The following is a 23,073-nucleotide window of genomic DNA, read 5'->3' as shown; positions in this document are numbered from 1 at the left end:
ATTTCTTTTCAACCTATTGATAATGTTTACCCAATATATCTTATATTATACCTATATAAACATTATCTTTTTCATTATACGTTTTGTAAAATCTATAACCCAAACTCTCACTTTTAACACTCGGTTGTTGTCATGTGGGATACCAAATAAATTAATAAAATAGAAAAAAAAAAACATTCTGGGGGCGTTAAACCGGTCTCGAACGAACAGAAGTTCTGGACCTAATATGTGCTCGAACTGGTGAGACCCCATTATGCTAGGCATTTGTACACTGCTAGGTCTTGTTTCTCCCCTGAGCTACTGCCAGTTTCAGGAACGCCTCGGAGTTGTTCTTTACCCCCATGTGATACCAGAACAGCAACTCATTCTTTCTGCTCTGTTGCGTGTATTTTTCACGGTTTATTTTCCCCTGTTCACGGATAAAGCTTCTACAGATCTTATATTTGTAGGGATCCCCTCCGATAGCTTTTACTGTAGCCAAAATGATACCAGTAACGTTCCTATAAGACACCTTACAGGGGTCCAGCACCAATGACAATTTCATAGTTACGATTTTCTTGAAGCCACGCTTGACTCTCTTCGGGACAGATGGTTATTCAGATTCTACGATACGTTTAGCATCAAAAGAAGACCTAGACCTCATTGAAAATCTATTGAAATATGAAAACATTGACACACAAATATCAGAAAAAGGAAATAACAACATGATTAATAATCTGCGGTATCTTAGTCCTGAACTTGTTGACCTGGCATTTTCATAAATTCGAGGCCCTAGTGGTACGTGTTAACATATTTCAATTGTGCTCACACTTTGACAGTCTTAAAATCTGACCAAGCTAATAACTTTATGCGGGTGCCGCCTAAAAAATCCGACATCGATTTGTTCCCTTTGAACAAAAACCAACACACTGCTACCAATTATGGCAAAAAAAATATTGAATTTTACATAGAACTGCTACAAATTATGTCAAAGAAAATATTGAATTTTACATAGAACGTTTGATATTTTATCAAATTTTATATTTTTGCATAGTTTAATAATAAAAAAAATGGTATAACAATACCATACTTGTATAATTTCAAACTTGGTTTTATTAATTTAAATGATTTTATATTCTATATGGGTTTATCAACCCTGCGTTAGATTTTGTCCCCTACCTTTTTATACAACTTTGTGTATCTCGTACACTAATACAAGGATAGTAGCAAGATCTAACGAGTAACTTTTTTCTAAGCTCCGCTTTGTTACATCCTAGCTTTTCTAAAATCACTCGCTCATTGGATATCATCCTATAAGCACTACAACCATTACACTCTGCAAAAGGTCAATAAGTGATTGTTCCACGAACAATCCATTACAAAACATAACTCAATATTGTTTGAGAAAAAATTTTAATCCTTTGTGTTTTTAATTATTTTCTTTTAATTTCCTTGCTACGCAAACATTGGTCCAATCGAGCCGGATTGTTTTCAACGAAAACTAACGCTCTCTTTTCTTCCTTTACAAGGCAATTCGACTACGTCGAGAACAACAACAACAACCTGCAGTGATCCACGATCATCCCCACATCTCATTTTTATTTATTTCACACAAATAATATTTCATCAACAACACAGGTATGTACACTGCCTAATTTATTTTTACAAATAAAAGTGTCGTACAGTGAATTCCGTGTTGTGAAAAACAATTAAAAAAGCTGTCGGTCGTTTTACAAACGCGCATAATGCCTTCGTCCATTTGCCTTCGGTAAAACTAAGTGTCAAATCGTCCACTACCTCCTCACAGAAGAAACAACAACAATCACAGTGATTTTCCTTAATTTTTATTTATTTCCACATTCAGTTTATCAGTGTTTTCTCACATTTCATTTATATTAAATATAAATTCATTGTTATTGTGGTGTTTTTCATTTATTTTGCTTCTTTTTGTTCGCCAAAACACCAAAATCATCACAACAATAAAAATTCCAATATAAAAGAATAAATGTCATTTATTTGTCATTACTGCTGATTGTTTCCACCTTTAATTAATACGGGTGGCAGATTTGGCACTTATATACCATTTACATTACGATCGATTGTATTAGGGGTATTCCCGTGTACTAAAAATTACATTTATTTTTATAAAAACATTTTAGTGCCGTTTTCTCGGATTTTTTGTGTTAAATGCTTCGGATATTAACTAAAAATACATTTTATTCAGGACTAATGTACCAAATATGATTTACCATTCTGTTATTTCCTTTATCTGATATTTGTTTGTGAATGCCTTTCATATTAAGTAAATCTTCAATGCGGTTTGGGTCTTTTTTTGGACCTAAAAAATATTTCTGAATATAGTTTTCACTATTTATACCCTACACCACTATGTGGGGAGGGTATTATAAGTTGGTTTTGGCCAAAAAGTTTGTAACGCATCGAAATAATGGTCGTAGACCCATACTTATATATACCAAAATGAATGTCTCGACGAGCTGAGTCGATCTGGCTATGTGTGTCCGTCCGTCAGTCCGTCCGTCCGTCCGTCTGTCCGTCTGTCCATCTAAAACTTGTAATCACGCTACAGGTCACAATTTTGATCGGATCGTCACGAAATTTTGGATGTTGATGGTGGTCCCGGAGGGGAGGAAGCCTATTGATTTTGGTGATGGTCGGATAATATTTAGGGGTCGGAATGGGCAAAAAACTTATGTGGATAAAAAGACAACGTTTTTTTCCAAAGCGAATATCTCAGCTTCTATACGGGGTATACCAAAAGCAATACCTGACAATAAAAGTAGAAAATTTCACCTTTCTAATGATGTAAAGTAGGTTCTCGTAGATGGTCAAACAACGAAGATATCGCAAAAGCCGCTAATAGAACACAACTTTTCATTTTTGCGATTTTAATAATAATGACGAATATCACAGCTTTGGTTCGGGACCTTCCAAAAGCAAAGTCTGACAATGAAAGTAAAAAATCCCATCATTACAATGATGTAAAGCAGGTTGGCGTAGGTATCCAAATAACGGAGATATCGCAATAGTCGGTAATACATCCCATTTTTCCACTTTTTTGGAAATCACGCTACAGGTCGCAATTTTAATTGGATCGTCACGAAATTTTGGGTGTTATTGGGGGTCCCACAGAGGAATAATAATTTTTAATATACCGGTAATATCTTTATTCCTGGACCACACATTTCGCCCACGTAAATAATATTTGGAAGGACAACTCTTGCCCTTTCCATTGATGCCAATTATGTTGATTTATGTGATCAGATAACAGAGTTACAACCTAATATTTAGCGGGTGCAATGGAAGATTACTTTTGTATGCTAAATAAAAACATTTTATTTTTGGTCCATATTTGAATCCCTGGAGGGCATGTACCGGCAAAGTCGCCTATATATGAAAAATTAACTACCGATCTTTCCTCTGATGAAAATTGCAATAATATGTGTGCTTGATAACGGACCTACTACCTAAGATATAATGAGTTTTCCTCCCATGCTACAAATTGTCTCTATCATGACAGACAAATTCCCACTTCTTCCTATCGTATTACCTGTCCAATTGTCCAATTGTAAAGATGTAACAGAAATTGCTAAACAACGCCAATTTTCAAATTTAAGAATATTTCTTAAAATGTACAGTATATAATTGTTCCACAAACATCCCAGTTGGGACAAGGGAGCCTTCTCCCATATCAATGAGAGCACCCCGATTAAAATCAGCTCAATGATATGTAGACAGCGGAATTTTATGCAACACCTATTTTTGTAAAATATGCATAATTTTAGCTTCTAATTAAATTCCAATCGTAATATATCACATATGCAAAAATATGCGAAATGTATAAATTATCCATATGCAAATATTATTTTTGCATATGGAAAATTTCTGTATTTCACATATTTTCGTATGCTACATATATTTCAATAATATCTTCTAAAATGTTTATGTGTACATTTTTCTGTTTGAAATTCACTTCAGACAAGTCAATAAAATAGAGAAATCTGTAACCAGAGCCACAATCTTCAAAATGTCGAAAATGGGGAGCTTTCGTTGTATGGGAGCTATATGAACGCCTAGACCTATACCGACAAATTTCAGATGGAAAGTTTAATACCCCCAATGAGGACTTAATACCAAATTTTAGCCAATTCGGGGGGATATTGAGACCATAACCTTCAAAGTACAGAAAATCGGTAGGTTTAGGCTATGGGAGCTATATGAAGACGTGGACATATAACGACAAATTTCAGGTGGAAAGTTTTTTTACCTCCAACGAAGACTGAATACAAAATGTCAGCCATTTCAGTTTGATATTGAGGCCACAACCTTCAAAATACCGGATATCGGGAGGTACGGTTCTATGGGAGCTATATGAAGACATGGACCTATACCGATAAATTTGAGGTCAAAAATTGTGATGAATAAATACTTAATACAAACTTTCAGCCAATTCGATGGGATATTTAGGACACAAAGTCTTCCATATGGTTTAGCAAATATGTCAAAATATGCAAAAAATTAGGTCCAGACTAAATGTCTGTTTATCGGCGATAAACAGTAGGCCCAATACTATTGCTGTAATATGAATCGTGGTGAACGCCCTGTCCCTTCTGTGATGTTTTTTGGAACAATTATTATATAGTTATTTAAACTTAATGTGATAAGGTTGCAGACTCCAAAAAGTTATTTCTTATAATAAGCTTATTTGTCCAAAAGAAACTTTCATTTGCTTCAAGCTAACTCGCAGGGTAGTGGTGTAGGGTATCGTATGGTCGGCCCTGTCCGACTATAGCCTTTGCCTACTTGTTTTTGTATTAAACTCAATCTATTGTCTCTATTTCTTTTCAACCTATTTATAATGTTTACCCAATATATCCTATATTATACCTATATAAACATTATCTTGTTCATTATACGTTTTGTAAAATCAATAACCCAAACTCTCACTTTTAACACTCAGTTGTTGTCGTATGGGATACCAAATAAATTAATAAAATAGAAAAAAAAAACATTCTGGGGGCGTTAAACCAGTCACGAACGATTTAAACGCAAGTTGCTTCTACGGCCTTTTGTTCTTGGGATGTGAGCTGTGCAGTAGTTTTAAAATATTCTCGCCTACTTCGAACTTAGACTTGTCAATCGCAGACAATTCATATAGAAATCGCTTGAATATGTTTGGTTGATGTCCGGATGTGCTTCCAAACTTGCAGTCAAAAATCCCTCTCAACAACTTTTCTAAGAAGTCTGTACGGTGGAACAGAAGCTCTCGACCTAATAATATTAGATATTACCTGCTCGAACTGGTGAGGCCCCATTATTCTATGCATTTGTACACTGCTAGGTCTTGTTTCTCCCCTGAGCTACTGCCAGTTTCAGGAACGCCTAGGAGTTGTTCTTTACCCCCATGTGTGTGACAGGACGTACCTGGTTGTAAGGTATCTAAGTCAATCTGGCCGGCAATCTCAGGGCGTAGAACTGCGTCCCTCCTCTCACTGTGCAAGTCAGAAATCAGAATCGCTGTAGGGGTCATAACTGGCCACTGCGGAATAATATCTATGACATGAAAGTGGGATGACAATAACGTTGAGTACTGTAGGTTATGTGAGGATGAGGAGGAAACGGAGACAATCGAGCACCTTCTACGTAGATGTCCTAGACTGATGGTCAAAAGACATAGACTATTTGGTGCACATGTGATTGAATCCCTTTCTTACTTCTTCTCTATTGACCCTTCAGTCCTTATAGGTTACTGCAAGAGCATTAAGTGACTCTGGGGTGGGTCAGTATAGACTTAGAACAGTGTAGAAAGAAATTTCTTAATCAATCTTTCTTCTTAAAGCAATTTGATTTCTCCTCTATAGTTACTTATTCTTCTCTCTTGTCTTATCACTTCCCACTTCCCTCCTTTCCCACATTTCCAATTTAATCCACCATCTCCTCCCACATAGCACACTTCATCAACATCAACAGCCATACATCATCATCTGCAGTCACACAACATATAGTCTCACCCATAACATACTTCTCATCATGCGTTTCTTCACACCATCATCATCTGTAATGCACATCACCATATAGTCACCAGCCACACATCATCATGATCTGCAGTCACACATCACCATATAGTCGCACTACAATCACCCCATACATAACCGACATCACATCTTACATCGCCGAATCCATAACCGGAACACCTTTTCAACAACACACATAACCACATTCTTCATCTACAAACAAATAACCCAGTGGGTTCTCTGTACCGCATTGACCCGGGACCACACAACATCAGCGTTCCGGCCAGCGGCTGTCCATGTGTTTGTATTTGTTTCGTTTTTCTGTGCTGGGAGCGGCATATCCCGGAATGTCTGCTCCGGATTCTTTTGGTCCGTGCCGGTACGGAGGAAAACCCAGGACCAATATATTTGTGCTCGGTTTGTCACATCCGCATCTTCACCCATATCCAATCTTCGGTGAGATGCAATAGATGTCAGGAGTGGGTGCATTTAAGGGGTTGCTCTGGACTTGCCCACGCGTGGGATTACGATAGGGACTATGTTGCTGCATGCTGCGCGAACACAGCCCCCAGTGAGTCGTCGTCAGATTACGAAACTCCTTCGTCGTCGTATTACGAAACTCCCCCGCAGTCCCCCAACAGCAGCCGCACGCGCAGCATTTAACACCAGCCGTTGTTGTTCCAATCCCAGAAAATGCATCGTTTTTGCAATTTAATTGCAATGGGCTCCGAGGTAAGATCGATGAAATAGTGGACTTTATGAATCGGAAGAATATCAAGGTCGCGGCGGTGCAGGAAACCATGCTGAACGACCACAGCTCAGTACGTTGTGATGGTTACAACGTAATAAGGAAGGATCGCACCATATGTGGAGGTGGGGGACCCGTACATGGAATGTATGGGGGTAGCAGTCAGGTGTGGAACTGCCGAGATAGAGTTGCTGAACGTATACATCCCGCCGAGAAATAGCTGTATCTCAGATTATAAGCCTGACATTAGCCCGCTCTTGGAAGGTCATAATCGTCTGGTCCTGGGAGACTTTAATGCGCATCATGAGATGTGGCATTCGGCCCTCGGAAACGACCAGAGAGGTATAGCGCTGGCTGAGCAGATTGATAGCTCTACGTTTTGCTCGGTGAGGACGCCCCTACCAGAATTAGAGGAGCGTGTCACAGTTCGCCAGACATAACCATCGTGTCACCTGATCTGACAAGTGACGTCACCTGGCAACCCGTCCCTTGGTTCAGACCATCTCGCCATATACCTGCTGGTCGAATACCCGAAGTAACACCAAATTTCCCAGCAGAGGCGACGGGATTAGCAAATGAGCGTTATGAGCTTCGTCGAACCAACCCCGACGACCCCAGAGTCAGGGAGCTGACACTGGAAGTTAACAGGCTGGTCGGCGAACATAAGCGGAACAAGTGGTTAAATCATCTGAAGAGTTGCAACATTGGAGCCGGTATAAGCAAATTGTGGACAACGGTTAAGTCACTCTCGAACCCCGGAAGGAGGGATGACAGGACCTCAGTCACGTTTGGCGACGTTACGTTGACTGACCCGAAGAGGTGTGCAAGTTACTTCAATCGACTGTTTGTCGAGCACCCCGAGAGTGACAGGGCGAAGAGAAGAGTGTTACGTCGCATTAGATCTCTTCCTGCAGAGGATGAACCACCACAGTTTACAATGGATGATGTTGCGAATGCCAACAGGAACGCTAAATCATCCAAAGCGTTGGGCCCTGACGGAATTTCCATGGTAATGTTGAAACAGCTGGATGAGCCGGGAGTGGAGTATCTCACTAAAGTTCTCAACCTGTCGCTAGCCACCCTTATTGTTCCCGAAGTGTGGAAAATGAGCAGGGTGGTCCCGCTACTGAAGCCAGGCAAGGATGCCAGCAAAGGTGAATCGTATAGGCCGATTTCGCTTTTGTCCCCTGTAGCGAAGACTCTTGAGGCCTTAGTACTCCCCAGCATTAGAAATAGCTATCAAGTTGCCGATCATCAGCATGGATTCCGTAAGCAGCACAGCACGACAACAGCGCTGCACGCCATCTCCACTCATATTTGTCGAGGACTCAACCAGGAACGGCCGTGTGATAGAACAGTGATGGTGGCGCTTGACTTATCAAAAGCCTTTGATACTGTCAAGCACTCCACGCTGATCGAGGACATCGAGCAGACAACCCTCCGGCCAAGTCTAAAACGTTGGATAATCAACTATATGTGTGGTCGCCAGTCGTATGTGGAATTCAGGAACAAGAAATCCAAGCCCCGTAGAGTGAAACAGGGAGTTCCCCAAGGAGGGGTGATATCTCCGGAACTGTTTAACCTCTACCTTTCCTGTATTCCGCCCCTCTAGACGGCATTGAGATCGTAACGTATGCGGATGGTTGTACGATCCTGGCGTCAGGTACCTACCCTGATGACATCTGTCAGACACTGAACTCCTATTTAACAGACCTTACCACCTTTTTCCACGCGAGGAATATGCAGATATCCGCCACTAAATCGACGGCCACTCTGTTCACCACATGGACGGCGCAGTATAGATGAGAGTTGAATATCAGGGTCGATGGTAACAGAATTCCGACCACAAACTGCCCCAAAATTCTAGGGGTCACATTCGAAACCACTTTCACGTCGTCCGCGCATGCCACAGCTATCTGCGATAAACTGAAATGTTGGAAAAAGGTCCTCAAGTCCCTGGCCGGCAGCACTTGGGGTGCAGATAAAAAATGTACATTATATAATTGTTCCACAAACATCCCAGTTGGGACAAGGGAGCCTTCTCCCATATCAATGAGAGCACCCCGATTAAAATCAGCTCAATGATATGTAGACAGCGGAATTTTATGCAACACCTATTTTTGTAAAATATGCATAATTTTAGCTTCTAATTAAATTCCAATCGTAATATATCACATATGCAAAAATATGCGAAATGTATAAATTATCCATATGCAAATATTATTTTTGCATATGGAAAATTTCTGTATTTCACATATTTTCGTATGCTACATATATTTCAATAATATCTTCTAAAATGTTTATGTGTACATTTTTCTGTTTGAAATTCACTTCAGACAAGTCAATAAAATAGAGAAATCTGTAACCAGAGCCACAATCTTCAAAATGTCGAAAATGGGGAGCTTTCGTTGTATGGGAGCTATATGAACGCCTAGACCTATACCGACAAATTTCAGATGGAAAGTTTAATACCCCCAATGAGGACTTAATACCAAATTTTAGCCAATTCGGGGGGATATTGAGACCATAACCTTCAAAGTACAGAAAATCGGTAGGTTTAGGCTATGGGAGCTATATGAAGACGTGGACATATAACGACAAATTTCAGGTGGAAAGTTTTTTTACCTCCAACGAAGACTGAATACAAAATGTCAGCCATTTCAGTTTGATATTGAGGCCACAACCTTCAAAATACCGGATATAGGGAGGTACGGTTCTATGGGAGCTATATGAAGACATGGACCTATACCGATAAATTTGAGGTCAAAAATTGTGATGAATAAATACTTAATACAAACTTTCAGCCAATTCGATGGGATATTTAGGACACAAAGTCTTCCATATGGTTTAGCAAATATGTCAAAATATGCAAAAAATTAGGTCCAGACTAAATGTCTGTTTATCGGCGATAAACAGTAGGCCCAATACTATTGCTGTAATATGAATCGTGGTGAACGCCCTGTCCCTTCTGTGATGTTTTTTGGAACAATTATTATATAGTTATTTAAACTTAATGTGATAAGGTTGCAGACTCCAAAAAGTTATTTCTTATAATAAGCTTATTTGTCCAAAAGAAACTTTCATTTGCTTCAAGCTAACTCGCAGGGTAGTGGTGTAGGGTATCGTATGGTCGGCCCTGTCCGACTATAGCCTTTGCCTACTTGTTTTTGTATTAAACTCAATCTATTGTCTCTATTTCTTTTCAACCTATTTATAATGTTTACCCAATATATCCTATATTATACCTATATAAACATTATCTTGTTCATTATACGTTTTGTAAAATCAATAACCCAAACTCTCACTTTTAACACTCAGTTGTTGTCGTATGGGATACCAAATAAATTAATAAAATAGAAAAAAAAAAACATTCTGGGGGCGTTAAACCAGTCACGAACGATTTAAACGCAAGTTGCTTCTACGGCCTTTTGTTCTTGGGATGTGAGCTGTGCAGTAGTTTTAAAATATTCTCGCCTACTTCGAACTTAGACTTGTCAATCGCAGACAATTCATATAGAAATCGCTTGAATATGTTTGGTTGATGTCCGGATGTGCTTCCAAACTTGCAGTCAAAAATCCCTCTCAACAACTTTTCTAAGAAGTCTGTACGGTGGAACAGAAGCTCTCGACCTAATAATATTAGATATTACCTGCTCGAACTGGTGAGGCCCCATTATTCTAGGCATTTGTACACTGCTAGGTCTTGTTTCTCCCCTGAGCTACTGCCAGTTTCAGGAACGCCTAGGAGTTGTTCTTTACCCCCATGTGTGTGACAGGACGTACCTGGTTGTAAGGTATCTAAGTCAATCTGGCCGGCAATCTCAGGGCGTAGAACTGCGTCCCTCCTCTCACTGTGCAAGTCAGAAATCAGAATCGCTGTAGGGGTCATAACTGGCCACTGCGGAATAATATCTATGACATGAAAGTGGGATGACAATAACGTTGAGTACTGTAGGTTATGTGAGGATGAGGAGGAAACGGAGACAATCGAGCACCTTCTACGTAGATGTCCTAGACTGATGGTCAAAAGACATAGACTATTTGGTGCACATGTGATTGAATCCCTTTCTTACTTCTTCTCTATTGACCCTTCAGTCCTTATAGGTTACTGCAAGAGCATTAAGTGACTCTGGGGTGGGTCAGTATAGACTTAGAACAGTGTAGAAAGAAATTTCTTAATCAATCTTTCTTCTTAAAGCAATTTGATTTCTCCTCTATAGTTACTTATTCTTCTCTCTTGTCTTATCACTTCCCACTTCCCTCCTTTCCCACATTTCCAATTTAATCCACCATCTCCTCCCACATAGCACACTTCATCAACATCAACAGCCATACATCATCATCTGCAGTCACACAACATATAGTCTCACCCATAACATACTTCTCATCATGCGTTTCTTCACACCATCATCATCTGTAATGCACATCACCATATAGTCACCAGCCACACATCATCATGATCTGCAGTCACACATCACCATATAGTCGCACTACAATCACCCCATACATAACCGACATCACATCTTACATCGCCGAATCCATAACCGGAACACCTTTTCAACAACACACATAACCACATTCTTCATCTACAAACAAATAACCCAGTGGGTTCTCTGTACCGCATTGACCCGGGACCACACAACATCAGCGTTCCGGCCAGCGGCTGTCCATGTGTTTGTATTTGTTTCGTTTTTCTGTGCTGGGAGCGGCATATCCCGGAATGTCTGCTCCGGATTCTTTTGGTCCGTGCCGGTACGGAGGAAAACCCAGGACCAATATATTTGTGCTCGGTTTGTCACATCCGCATCTTCACCCATATCCAATCTTCGGTGAGATGCAATAGATGTCAGGAGTGGGTGCATTTAAGGGGTTGCTCTGGACTTGCCCACGCGTGGGATTACGATAGGGACTATGTTGCTGCATGCTGCGCGAACACAGCCCCCAGTGAGTCGTCGTCAGATTACGAAACTCCTTCGTCGTCGTATTACGAAACTCCCCCGCAGTCCCCCAACAGCAGCCGCACGCGCAGCATTTAACACCAGCCGTTGTTGTTCCAATCCCAGAAAATGCATCGTTTTTGCAATTTAATTGCAATGGGCTCCGAGGTAAGATCGATGAAATAGTGGACTTTATGAATCGGAAGAATATCAAGGTCGCGGCGGTGCAGGAAACCATGCTGAACGACCACAGCTCAGTACGTTGTGATGGTTACAACGTAATAAGGAAGGATCGCACCATATGTGGAGGTGGGGGACCCGTACATGGAATGTATGGGGGTAGCAGTCAGGTGTGGAACTGCCGAGATAGAGTTGCTGAACGTATACATCCCGCCGAGAAATAGCTGTATCTCAGATTATAAGCCTGACATTAGCCCGCTCTTGGAAGGTCATAATCGTCTGGTCCTGGGAGACTTTAATGCGCATCATGAGATGTGGCATTCGGCCCTCGGAAACGACCAGAGAGGTATAGCGCTGGCTGAGCAGATTGATAGCTCTACGTTTTGCTCGGTGAGGACGCCCCTACCAGAATTAGAGGAGCGTGTCACAGTTCGCCAGACATAACCATCGTGTCACCTGATCTGACAAGTGACGTCACCTGGCAACCCGTCCCTTGGTTCAGACCATCTCGCCATATACCTGCTGGTCGAATACCCGAAGTAACACCAAATTTCCCAGCAGAGGCGACGGGATTAGCAAATGAGCGTTATGAGCTTCGTCGAACCAACCCCGACGACCCCAGAGTCAGGGAGCTGACACTGGAAGTTAACAGGCTGGTCGGCGAACATAAGCGGAACAAGTGGTTAAATCATCTGAAGAGTTGCAACATTGGAGCCGGTATAAGCAAATTGTGGACAACGGTTAAGTCACTCTCGAACCCCGGAAGGAGGGATGACAGGACCTCAGTCACGTTTGGCGACGTTACGTTGACTGACCCGAAGAGGTGTGCAAGTTACTTCAATCGACTGTTTGTCGAGCACCCCGAGAGTGACAGGGCGAAGAGAAGAGTGTTACGTCGCATTAGATCTATTCCTGCAGAGGATGAACCACCACAGTTTACAATGGATGATGTTGCGAATGCCAACAGGAACGCTAAATCATCCAAAGCGTTGGGCCCTGACGGAATTTCCATGGTAATGTTGAAACAGCTGGATGAGCCGGGAGTGGAGTATCTCACTAAAGTTCTCAACCTGTCGCTAGCCACCCTTATTGTTCCCGAAGTGTGGAAAATGAGCAGGGTGGTCCCGCTACTGAAGCCAGGCAAGGATGCCAGCAAAGGTGAATCGTATAGGCCGATTTCGCTTTTGTCCCCTGTAGCGAAGACTCTTGAGGCCTTAGTACTCCCCAGCATTAGAAATAGCTATCAAGTTGCCGATCATCAGCATGGATTCCGTAAGCAGCACAGCACGACAACAGCGCTGCACGCCATCTCCACTCATATTTGTCGAGGACTCAACCAGGAACGGCCGTGTGATAGAACAGTGATGGTGGCGCTTGACTTATCAAAAGCCTTTGATACTGTCAAGCACTCCACGCTGATCGAGGACATCGAGCAGACAACCCTCCGGCCAAGTCTAAAACGTTGGATAATCAACTATATGTGTGGTCGCCAGTCGTATGTGGAATTCAGGAACAAGAAATCCAAGCCCCGTAGAGTGAAACAGGGAGTTCCCCAAGGAGGGGTGATATCTCCGGAACTGTTTAACCTCTACCTTTCCTGTATTCCGCCCCTCTAGACGGCATTGAGATCGTAACGTATGCGGATGGTTGTACGATCCTGGCGTCAGGTACCTACCCTGATGACATCTGTCAGACACTGAACTCCTATTTAACAGACCTTACCACCTTTTTCCACGCGAGGAATATGCAGATATCCGCCACTAAATCGACGGCCACTCTGTTCACCACATGGACGGCGCAGTATAGATGAGAGTTGAATATCAGGGTCGATGGTAACAGAATTCCGACCACAAACTGCCCCAAAATTCTAGGGGTCACATTCGAAACCACTTTCACGTCGTCCGCGCATGCCACAGCTATCTGCGATAAACTGAAATGTTGGAAAAAGGTCCTCAAGTCCCTGGCCGGCAGCACTTGGGGTGCAGATAAAAAATGTACATTATATAATTGTTCCACAAACATCCCAGTTGGGACAAGGGAGCCTTCTCCCATATCAATGAGAGCACCCCGATTAAAATCAGCTCAATGATATGTAGACAGCGGAATTTTATGCAACACCTATTTTTGTAAAATATGCATAATTTTAGCTTCTAATTAAATTCCAATCGTAATATATCACATATGCAAAAATATGCGAAATGTATAAATTATCCATATGCAAATATTATTTTTGCATATGGAAAATTTCTGTATTTCACATATTTTCGTATGCTACATATATTTCAATAATATCTTCTAAAATGTTTATGTGTACATTTTTCTGTTTGAAATTCACTTCAGACAAGTCAATAAAATAGAGAAATCTGTAACCAGAGCCACAATCTTCAAAATGTCGAAAATGGGGAGCTTTCGTTGTATGGGAGCTATATGAACGCCTAGACCTATACCGACAAATTTCAGATGGAAAGTTTAATACCCCCAATGAGGACTTAATACCAAATTTTAGCCAATTCGGGGGGATATTGAGACCATAACCTTCAAAGTACAGAAAATCGGTAGGTTTAGGCTATGGGAGCTATATGAAGACGTGGACATATAACGACAAATTTCAGGTGGAAAGTTTTTTTACCTCCAACGAAGACTGAATACAAAATGTCAGCCATTTCAGTTTGATATTGAGGCCACAACCTTCAAAATACCGGATATAGGGAGGTACGGTTCTATGGGAGCTATATGAAGACATGGACCTATACCGATAAATTTGAGGTCAAAAATTGTGATGAATAAATACTTAATACAAACTTTCAGCCAATTCGATGGGATATTTAGGACACAAAGTCTTCCATATGGTTTAGCAAATATGTCAAAATATGCAAAAAATTAGGTCCAGACTAAATGTCTGTTTATCGGCGATAAACAGTAGGCCCAATACTATTGCTGTAATATGAATCGTGGTGAACGCCCTGTCCCTTCTGTGATGTTTTTTGGAACAATTATTATATAGTTATTTAAACTTAATGTGATAAGGTTGCAGACTCCAAAAAGTTATTTCTTATAATAAGCTTATTTGTCCAAAAGAAACTTTCATTTGCTTCAAGCTAACTCGCAGGGTAGTGGTGTAGGGTATCGTATGGTCGGCCCTGTCCGACTATAGCCTTTGCCTACTTGTTTTTGTATTAAACTCAATCTATTGTCTCTATTTCTTTTCAACCTATTTATAATGTTTACCCAATATATCCTATATTATACCTATATAAACATTATCTTGTTCATTATACGTTTTGTAAAATCAATAACCCAAACTCTCACTTTTAACACTCAGTTGTTGTCGTATGGGATACCAAATAAATTAATAAAATAGAAAAAAAAAAAACATTCTGGGGGCGTTAAACCAGTCACGAACGATTTAAACGCAAGTTGCTTCTACGGCCTTTTGTTCTTGGGATGTGAGCTGTGCAGTAGTTTTAAAATATTCTCGCCTACTTCGAACTTAGACTTGTCAATCGCAGACAATTCATATAGAAATCGCTTGAATATGTTTGGTTGATGTCCGGATGTGCTTCCAAACTTGCAGTCAAAAATCCCTCTCAACAACTTTTCTAAGAAGTCTGTACGGTGGAACAGAAGCTCTCGACCTAATAATATTAGATATTACCTGCTCGAACTGGTGAGGCCCCATTATTCTAGGCATTTGTACACTGCTAGGTCTTGTTTCTCCCCTGAGCTACTGCCAGTTTCAGGAACGCCTAGGAGTTGTTCTTTACCCCCATGTGTGTGACAGGACGTACCTGGTTGTAAGGTATCTAAGTCAATCTGGCCGGCAATCTCAGGGCGTAGAACTGCGTCCCTCCTCTCACTGTGCAAGTCAGAAATCAGAATCGCTGTAGGGGTCATAACTGGCCACTGCGGAATAATATCTATGACATGAAAGTGGGATGACAATAACGTTGAGTACTGTAGGTTATGTGAGGATGAGGAGGAAACGGAGACAATCGAGCACCTTCTACGTAGATGTCCTAGACTGATGGTCAAAAGACATAGACTATTTGGTGCACATGTGATTGAATCCCTTTCTTACTTCTTCTCTATTGACCCTTCAGTCCTTATAGGTTACTGCAAGAGCATTAAGTGACTCTGGGGTGGGTCAGTATAGACTTAGAACAGTGTAGAAAGAAATTTCTTAATCAATCTTTCTTCTTAAAGCAATTTGATTTCTCCTCTATAGTTACTTATTCTTCTCTCTTGTCTTATCACTTCCCACTTCCCTCCTTTCCCACATTTCCAATTTAATCCACCATCTCCTCCCACATAGCACACTTCATCAACATCAACAGCCATACATCATCATCTGCAGTCACACAACATATAGTCTCACCCATAACATACTTCTCATCATGCGTTTCTTCACACCATCATCATCTGTAATGCACATCACCATATAGTCACCAGCCACACATCATCATGATCTGCAGTCACACATCACCATATAGTCGCACTACAATCACCCCATACATAACCGACATCACATCTTACATCGCCGAATCCATAACCGGAACACCTTTTCAACAACACACATAACCACATTCTTCATCTACAAACAAATAACCCAGTGGGTTCTCTGTACCGCATTGACCCGGGACCACACAACATCAGCGTTCCGGCCAGCGGCTGTCCATGTGTTTGTATTTGTTTCGTTTTTCTGTGCTGGGAGCGGCATATCCCGGAATGTCTGCTCCGGATTCTTTTGGTCCGTGCCGGTACGGAGGAAAACCCAGGACCAATATATTTGTGCTCGGTTTGTCACATCCGCATCTTCACCCATATCCAATCTTCGGTGAGATGCAATAGATGTCAGGAGTGGGTGCATTTAAGGGGTTGCTCTGGACTTGCCCACGCGTGGGATTACGATAGGGACTATGTTGCTGCATGCTGCGCGAACACAGCCCCCAGTGAGTCGTCGTCAGATTACGAAACTCCTTCGTCGTCGTATTACGAAACTCCCCCGCAGTCCCCCAACAGCAGCCGCACGCGCAGCATTTAACACCAGCCGTTGTTGTTCCAATCCCAGAAAATGCATCGTTTTTGCAATTTAATTGCAATGGGCTCCGAGGTAAGATCGATGAAATAGTGGACTTTATGAATCGGAAGAATATCAAGGTCGCGGCGGTGCAGGAAACCATGCTGAACGACCACAGCTCAGTACGTTGTGATGGTTACAACGTAATAAGGAAGGATCGCACCATATGTGGAGGTGGGGGACCCGTACATGGAATGTATGGGGGTAGCAGTCAGGTGTGGAACTGCCGAGATAGAGTTGCTGAACGTATACATCCCGCCGAGAAATAGCTGTATCTCAGATTATAAGCCTGACATTAGCCCGCTCTTGGAAGGTCATAATCGTCTGGTCCTGGGAGACTTTAATGCGCATCATGAGATGTGGCATTCGGCCCTCGGAAACGACCAGAGAGGTATAGCGCTGGCTGAGCAGATTGATAGCTCTACGTTTTGCTCGGTGAGGACGCCCCTACCAGAATTAGAGGAGCGTGTCACAGTTCGCCAGACATAACCATCGTGTCACCTGATCTGACAAGTGACGTCACCTGGCAACCCGTCCCTTGGTTCAGACCATCTCGCCATATACCTGCTGGTCGAATACCCGAAGTAACACCAAATTTCCCAGCAGAGGCGACGGGATTAGCAAATGAGCGTTATGAGCTTCGTCGAACCAACCCCGACGACCCCAGAGTCAGGGAGCTGACACTGGAAGTTAACAGGCTGGTCGGCGAACATAAGCGGAACAAGTGGTTAAATCATCTGAAGAGTTGCAACATTGGAGCCGGTATAAGCAAATTGTGGACAACGGTTAAGTCACTCTCGAACCCCGGAAGGAGGGATGACAGGACCTCAGTCACGTTTGGCGACGTTACGTTGACTGACCCGAAGAGGTGTGCAAGTTACTTCAATCGACTGTTTGTCGAGCACCCCGAGAGTGACAGGGCGAAGAGAAGAGTGTTACGTCGCATTAGATCTCTTCCTGCAGAGGATGAACCACCACAGTTTACAATGGATGATGTTGCGAATGCCAACAGGAACGCTAAATCATCCAAAGCGTTGGGCCCTGACGGAATTTCCATGGTAATGTTGAAACAGCTGGATGAGCCGGGAGTGGAGTATCTCACTAAAGTTCTCAACCTGTCGCTAGCCACCCTTATTGTTCCCGAAGTGTGGAAAATGAGCAGGGTGGTCCCGCTACTGAAGCCAGGCAAGGATGCCAGCAAAGGTGAATCGTATAGGCCGATTTCGCTTTTGTCCCCTGTAGCGAAGACTCTTGAGGCCTTAGTACTCCCCAGCATTAGAAATAGCTATCAAGTTGCCGATCATCAGCATGGATTCCGTAAGCAGCACAGCACGACAACAGCGCTGCACGCCATCTCCACTCATATTTGTCGAGGACTCAACCAGGAACGGCCGTGTGATAGAACAGTGATGGTGGCGCTTGACTTATCAAAAGCCTTTGATACTGTCAAGCACTCCACGCTGATCGAGGACATCGAGCAGACAACCCTCCGGCCAAGTCTAAAACGTTGGATAATCAACTATATGTGTGGTCGCCAGTCGTATGTGGAATTCAGGAACAAGAAATCCAAGCCCCGTAGAGTGAAACAGGGAGTTCCCCAAGGAGGGGTGATATCTCCGGAACTGTTTAACCTCTACCTTTCCTGTATTCCGCCCCTCTAGACGGCATTGAGATCGTAACGTATGCGGATGGTTGTACAATCCTGGCGTCAGGTACCTACCCTGATGACATCTGTCAGACACTGAACTCCTATTTAACAGACCTTACCACCTTTTTCCACGCGAGGAATATGCAGATATCCGCCACTAAATCGACGGCCACTCTGTTCACCACATGGACGGCGCAGTATAGATGAGAGTTGAATATCAGGGTCGATGGTAACAGAATTCCGACCACAAACTGCCCCAAAATTCTAGGGGTCACATTCGAAACCACTTTCACGTCGTCCGCGCATGCCACAGCTATCTGCGATAAACTGAAATGTTGGAAAAAGGTCCTCAAGTCCCTGGCCGGCAGCACTTGGGGTGCAGATAAAGATACCTTGTTGACCACGTATAAGCTATGCGGCGCCAGTTTGGTCCCCGAATTTATGTGACACGCAGTGGGATAAGATTCAAATTTGTCAGAACGCCTCCCAGAGAACAGCAACAGGGTGCCTCCTCAAATCTACAGTGGACCATCTACATGAGGAGGAAAGATTCTTCCAGTACGACAACATAATGAGATGCTATCGTTGCAGTACTTGCTCGGGTGTTACCGTGAGAGCCATCCCAATCAGCATCTGCTGGCCACCGATACACCCAGGCATATCAAGAAGGATACTCATGCTCTAAAGACGACGGTCCAACAATGTAGGGGAGAACCTCTAGATCAACAGGCATATCAGGCAGGTTTGAACAGCATTCACACGGACACAGTTGCTAAGACCATAAGCAATTATTGTGTGAATGCAGTCATCGGAGCACATCCTCCATCTATCGCAGCTGAAGAGCGTCAGCTGCCACGACAAACCAGAGTAGTTTTGGCTCAATTACGCTCAGGATATTGCAGTCGCCTAAATTCCTATTGGGCGGGAATCGATCGCGCCGTGCAAGACATCTGCATAGTATGCGGCATGGGCCCGCACGATACTAAGCACCTATTCAACTGCCCCGCCAAGCCTACTCATCTGACTCCAGTGGTTACATCCCATCGAAGTAGCCAACTTCCTGGAACTGGAGATAGACCCAGAGCCAGATTGAACAGGAGAACGAACATACAAACATAATAATAAAACACTGTTACAACAACAACCATCACATCACAACGACATCATCATCTCTACAATACACATAATTCAATAGTCAGGATGATCACAATGGACCTCAAGGTCTGCGAGTGGAGTGGCTGCCAGCACGGCATCATTTATGTTTTCCTGCATAGAGAACAACAACAAACCGCTCTAAAGGCTCTCAAATATCAAAATTATGATGTCACAATATATGAGAGATTTACCAGAACATGCACCAAATATTTTAACTTAGCCCGTATTCAAACAAAAAAGTGAGTTTATTCATAGTCTGTTAAAATTTGCTAAAACACTGCGTTTTCCCATCTAATTGGATGATTTAGCTTCTGTAGTTTATACCCACATATTGGGTAAATACTTGGATATTTACCCATTTGTACCCAATTTACCCATTTTACCATTTGTGTATTTACCCATTTCCCATCTCTAGTATTGGTTAATGAATGAAATATTTGCATTCTTATGTTATTTGTGTATATTTTAAATTACGTACATTGTAATATATTATTATTTTATTTTTTTATTTATGACTAAATAGTAATTAGCCAACTAGCCCCAATTATGCCTTGTTATGGCGCGGGACCTCTTTATATTGAATTAAATAAATTTGTAAATAAAAAAAACATAAATAAGCAAAAAACTGCAATAATTTATTGGATAGAAAATATATAAGAATAATCTACATGAAACAAAAATATATTTTAACTAGATCCATCATTTAAGGTTAGATGGCGTTCAGAGTCGATGCAAAATTCATATTCGAACACTTTAAGACACTACATTTGTGATTTTTTAAGGATTTTTCTATGTAAAGTGCACCTTTTTGTACTTGAATGTCCTAGCGGACTCCTCTGATGTTGCGAAACATAACATTTTGTAAAGTTAAAGTATGTAGCATGTAACGTATACGAATTTGTGGCTGATATTGTTTGGAGTACCTACGAAGAAAATGCACTGCACTTATTTCGGCTTTGTTGCTCGTCGGATGGGGGGTTCGAATAACTTCTTGGCTCCCTTTCCACTTGATCATTAATGAATATAAATGATTTCTGTACATTTTTTAATTGAACCAATTAAGGATGTACAAGTTTCAAAAGAAAGCGGAAGTCAAAGAATAAAAATAGTATAAGAGGAAAATGAAAATACACCAACAAGTTGCTAGAGAAATATACAACATGGCGGCAGAAACAGAAAAGAAGCCAAATGATGCCAGGCAACGAGATGGTTTGTTGCCACAAGAGCCCATCCAACCTAGGTTGCAACATTTTGTTTCCGGTTACTATGTAAAACGTGGCGTTGCAAACCCAAAACCTGTCTACAACCTACCCATGTCTACATACAAGAGCGCACAAACAGACATGTAGTTATGCCTGGTAAACCTTTTTCTAGAAATTTCTGCAGTTGATTTTCTGTAAGTTTGCATCGAATATTTCTGGAGAAATTTCTATCTTTGCTTTGTTAAGATTTTTGTCGTTTTTTTTTGTTCTTTACGGTGTTTTGCACTATCAGATCAAACAATGCCAGGCCAATACGTTCAGGACTAAGGTACCACATATGATTTACCATTCTCTTATTTCCTTTATCTGATATTTGTTTGTGAATGCCTTTCGTATTAAGTAAATCTTCGATGCGGTTTGGGTCTTGTTTTGGACCTAAAAAATATTTCTGAATATCGTTTTCATTATTTTTTGTATAAAACTCCATCTATTGTCTCTATTTCGGGTGCCACCGTGGTGCAATGGTATGCACGCCCGCCTTGCACGCAGAAGGTCGGGGATTCGATTCCCCGGCCAAGCAACATCAACATTTTTCAACGGTGGCAAAATACCCCTCAGTAATATTGGCGACATTTCCTGAGTATTTCAGCCTTGAAAAACTTCTCCACAAGTGGTGTCTTAAGACACGCCGTTCGGACTCGGCGATAAACAGTAGGTCCCATATCATTGAGCTAAATATGAATCGGGGTGCACTCATTGATATGAGAGAAGTCCCCCTTGTCCCGTATGGGATGTTGTGGAACAATGTTTTTTTTTATGTTGTCTCTATTTCTTTTCAACCTATTGATAATGTTTACCCAATATATCTTATATTATACCTATATAAACATTATCTTTTTCATTATACGTTTTGTAAAATCAATAACCCAAACTCTCACTTTTAACACTCGTTTGTTGTCATGTGGGATACCAAATAAATTAATAAAATAGAAAAAAAACATTCTGGGGGCGTTAAACCGGTCTCGAACGATTTAAACGCAAGTTGTTTCTACGGCCTTTTGTTCTTGGGATGTGAGCTGGGCAGTAGACTATTCTTATAGAAATCGCCTGAATATGTTTGGTTGATGTCCGGATGTTCTTCCAAACTTGCAGTCAAAAATCCCTCTCAACAACTTTTCTAAGAAGTCTGTACGGTGGAACAGAAGTTCTGGACCTAATATGTGCTCGAACGGGTGAGACCCCATTACTCTAGGCATTTGTACACTGCTAGGTCTTGTTTCTCCCCTGAGCTACTGCCAGTTTCAGGAACCCCTTCGGAGTTGTTCTTTACCCCCATGTGATACCAGAACAGCAACTCGTTCTTTCTGCTCTGTTTTGAGAATACCTGGTAATAGTTTTCCATGCCAGTGCACGCAAACAGCCCCGTTCCTTGGAGTTGTTGAGTGTATTTTTCACGGTTTATTTTCCACTGTTCACGGATAAAGCTTCTACAGATCTTATATTTGTAGGGATCCCCTCCGATAGCTTTTACTGTAGCCAAAATGATACTAGTAACGTTCCTATAAGACACCTTACAGGGGTCCAGCACCAATGACAATTTCATAGTTACGATTTTCTTGAAGCCACGCTTGACTCTCTTCGGGACAGATGGTTCTTCAGATTCTACGATACGTTTAGCATCAAAAGAAGACCTAGACCTCATTGAAAATCTATTGAAATATGAAAACATTGACACACAAATATCAGAAAAAGGAAATAACAACATGGTTAATAATCTGCGGTATCTTAGTCCTGAACTTGTTGACCTGGCATTTTCATAAATTCGAGGCCCTAGTGGTACGTGTTAACATATTTCAATTGTGCTCACACTTTGACAGTCTTAAAATCTGACCAAGCTAATAACTTTATGCGGGTGCCGCCTAAAAAATCCGACATCGATTTGTTCCCTTTGAACAAAAACCAACACACTGCTACCAATTATGGCAAATAAAATATTGAATTTTACATAGAACTGCTACAAATTATGTCAAAGAAAATATTGAATTTTACATAGAACGTTTGATATTTTATCAAATTTTATATTTTTGCATAGTTTAATAATAAAAAAAAAATGGA

Source organism: Musca autumnalis, unplaced genomic scaffold, assembly GCF_047663935.1.
Source record: "Musca autumnalis isolate F117 unplaced genomic scaffold, ASM4766393v1 scaffold_1, whole genome shotgun sequence".
Taxonomy (NCBI): domain Eukaryota; kingdom Metazoa; phylum Arthropoda; class Insecta; order Diptera; family Muscidae; genus Musca; species Musca autumnalis.
The sequence above is the reverse complement of the archived record's forward strand: the minus strand, read 5'-3'. Positions refer to the sequence as shown.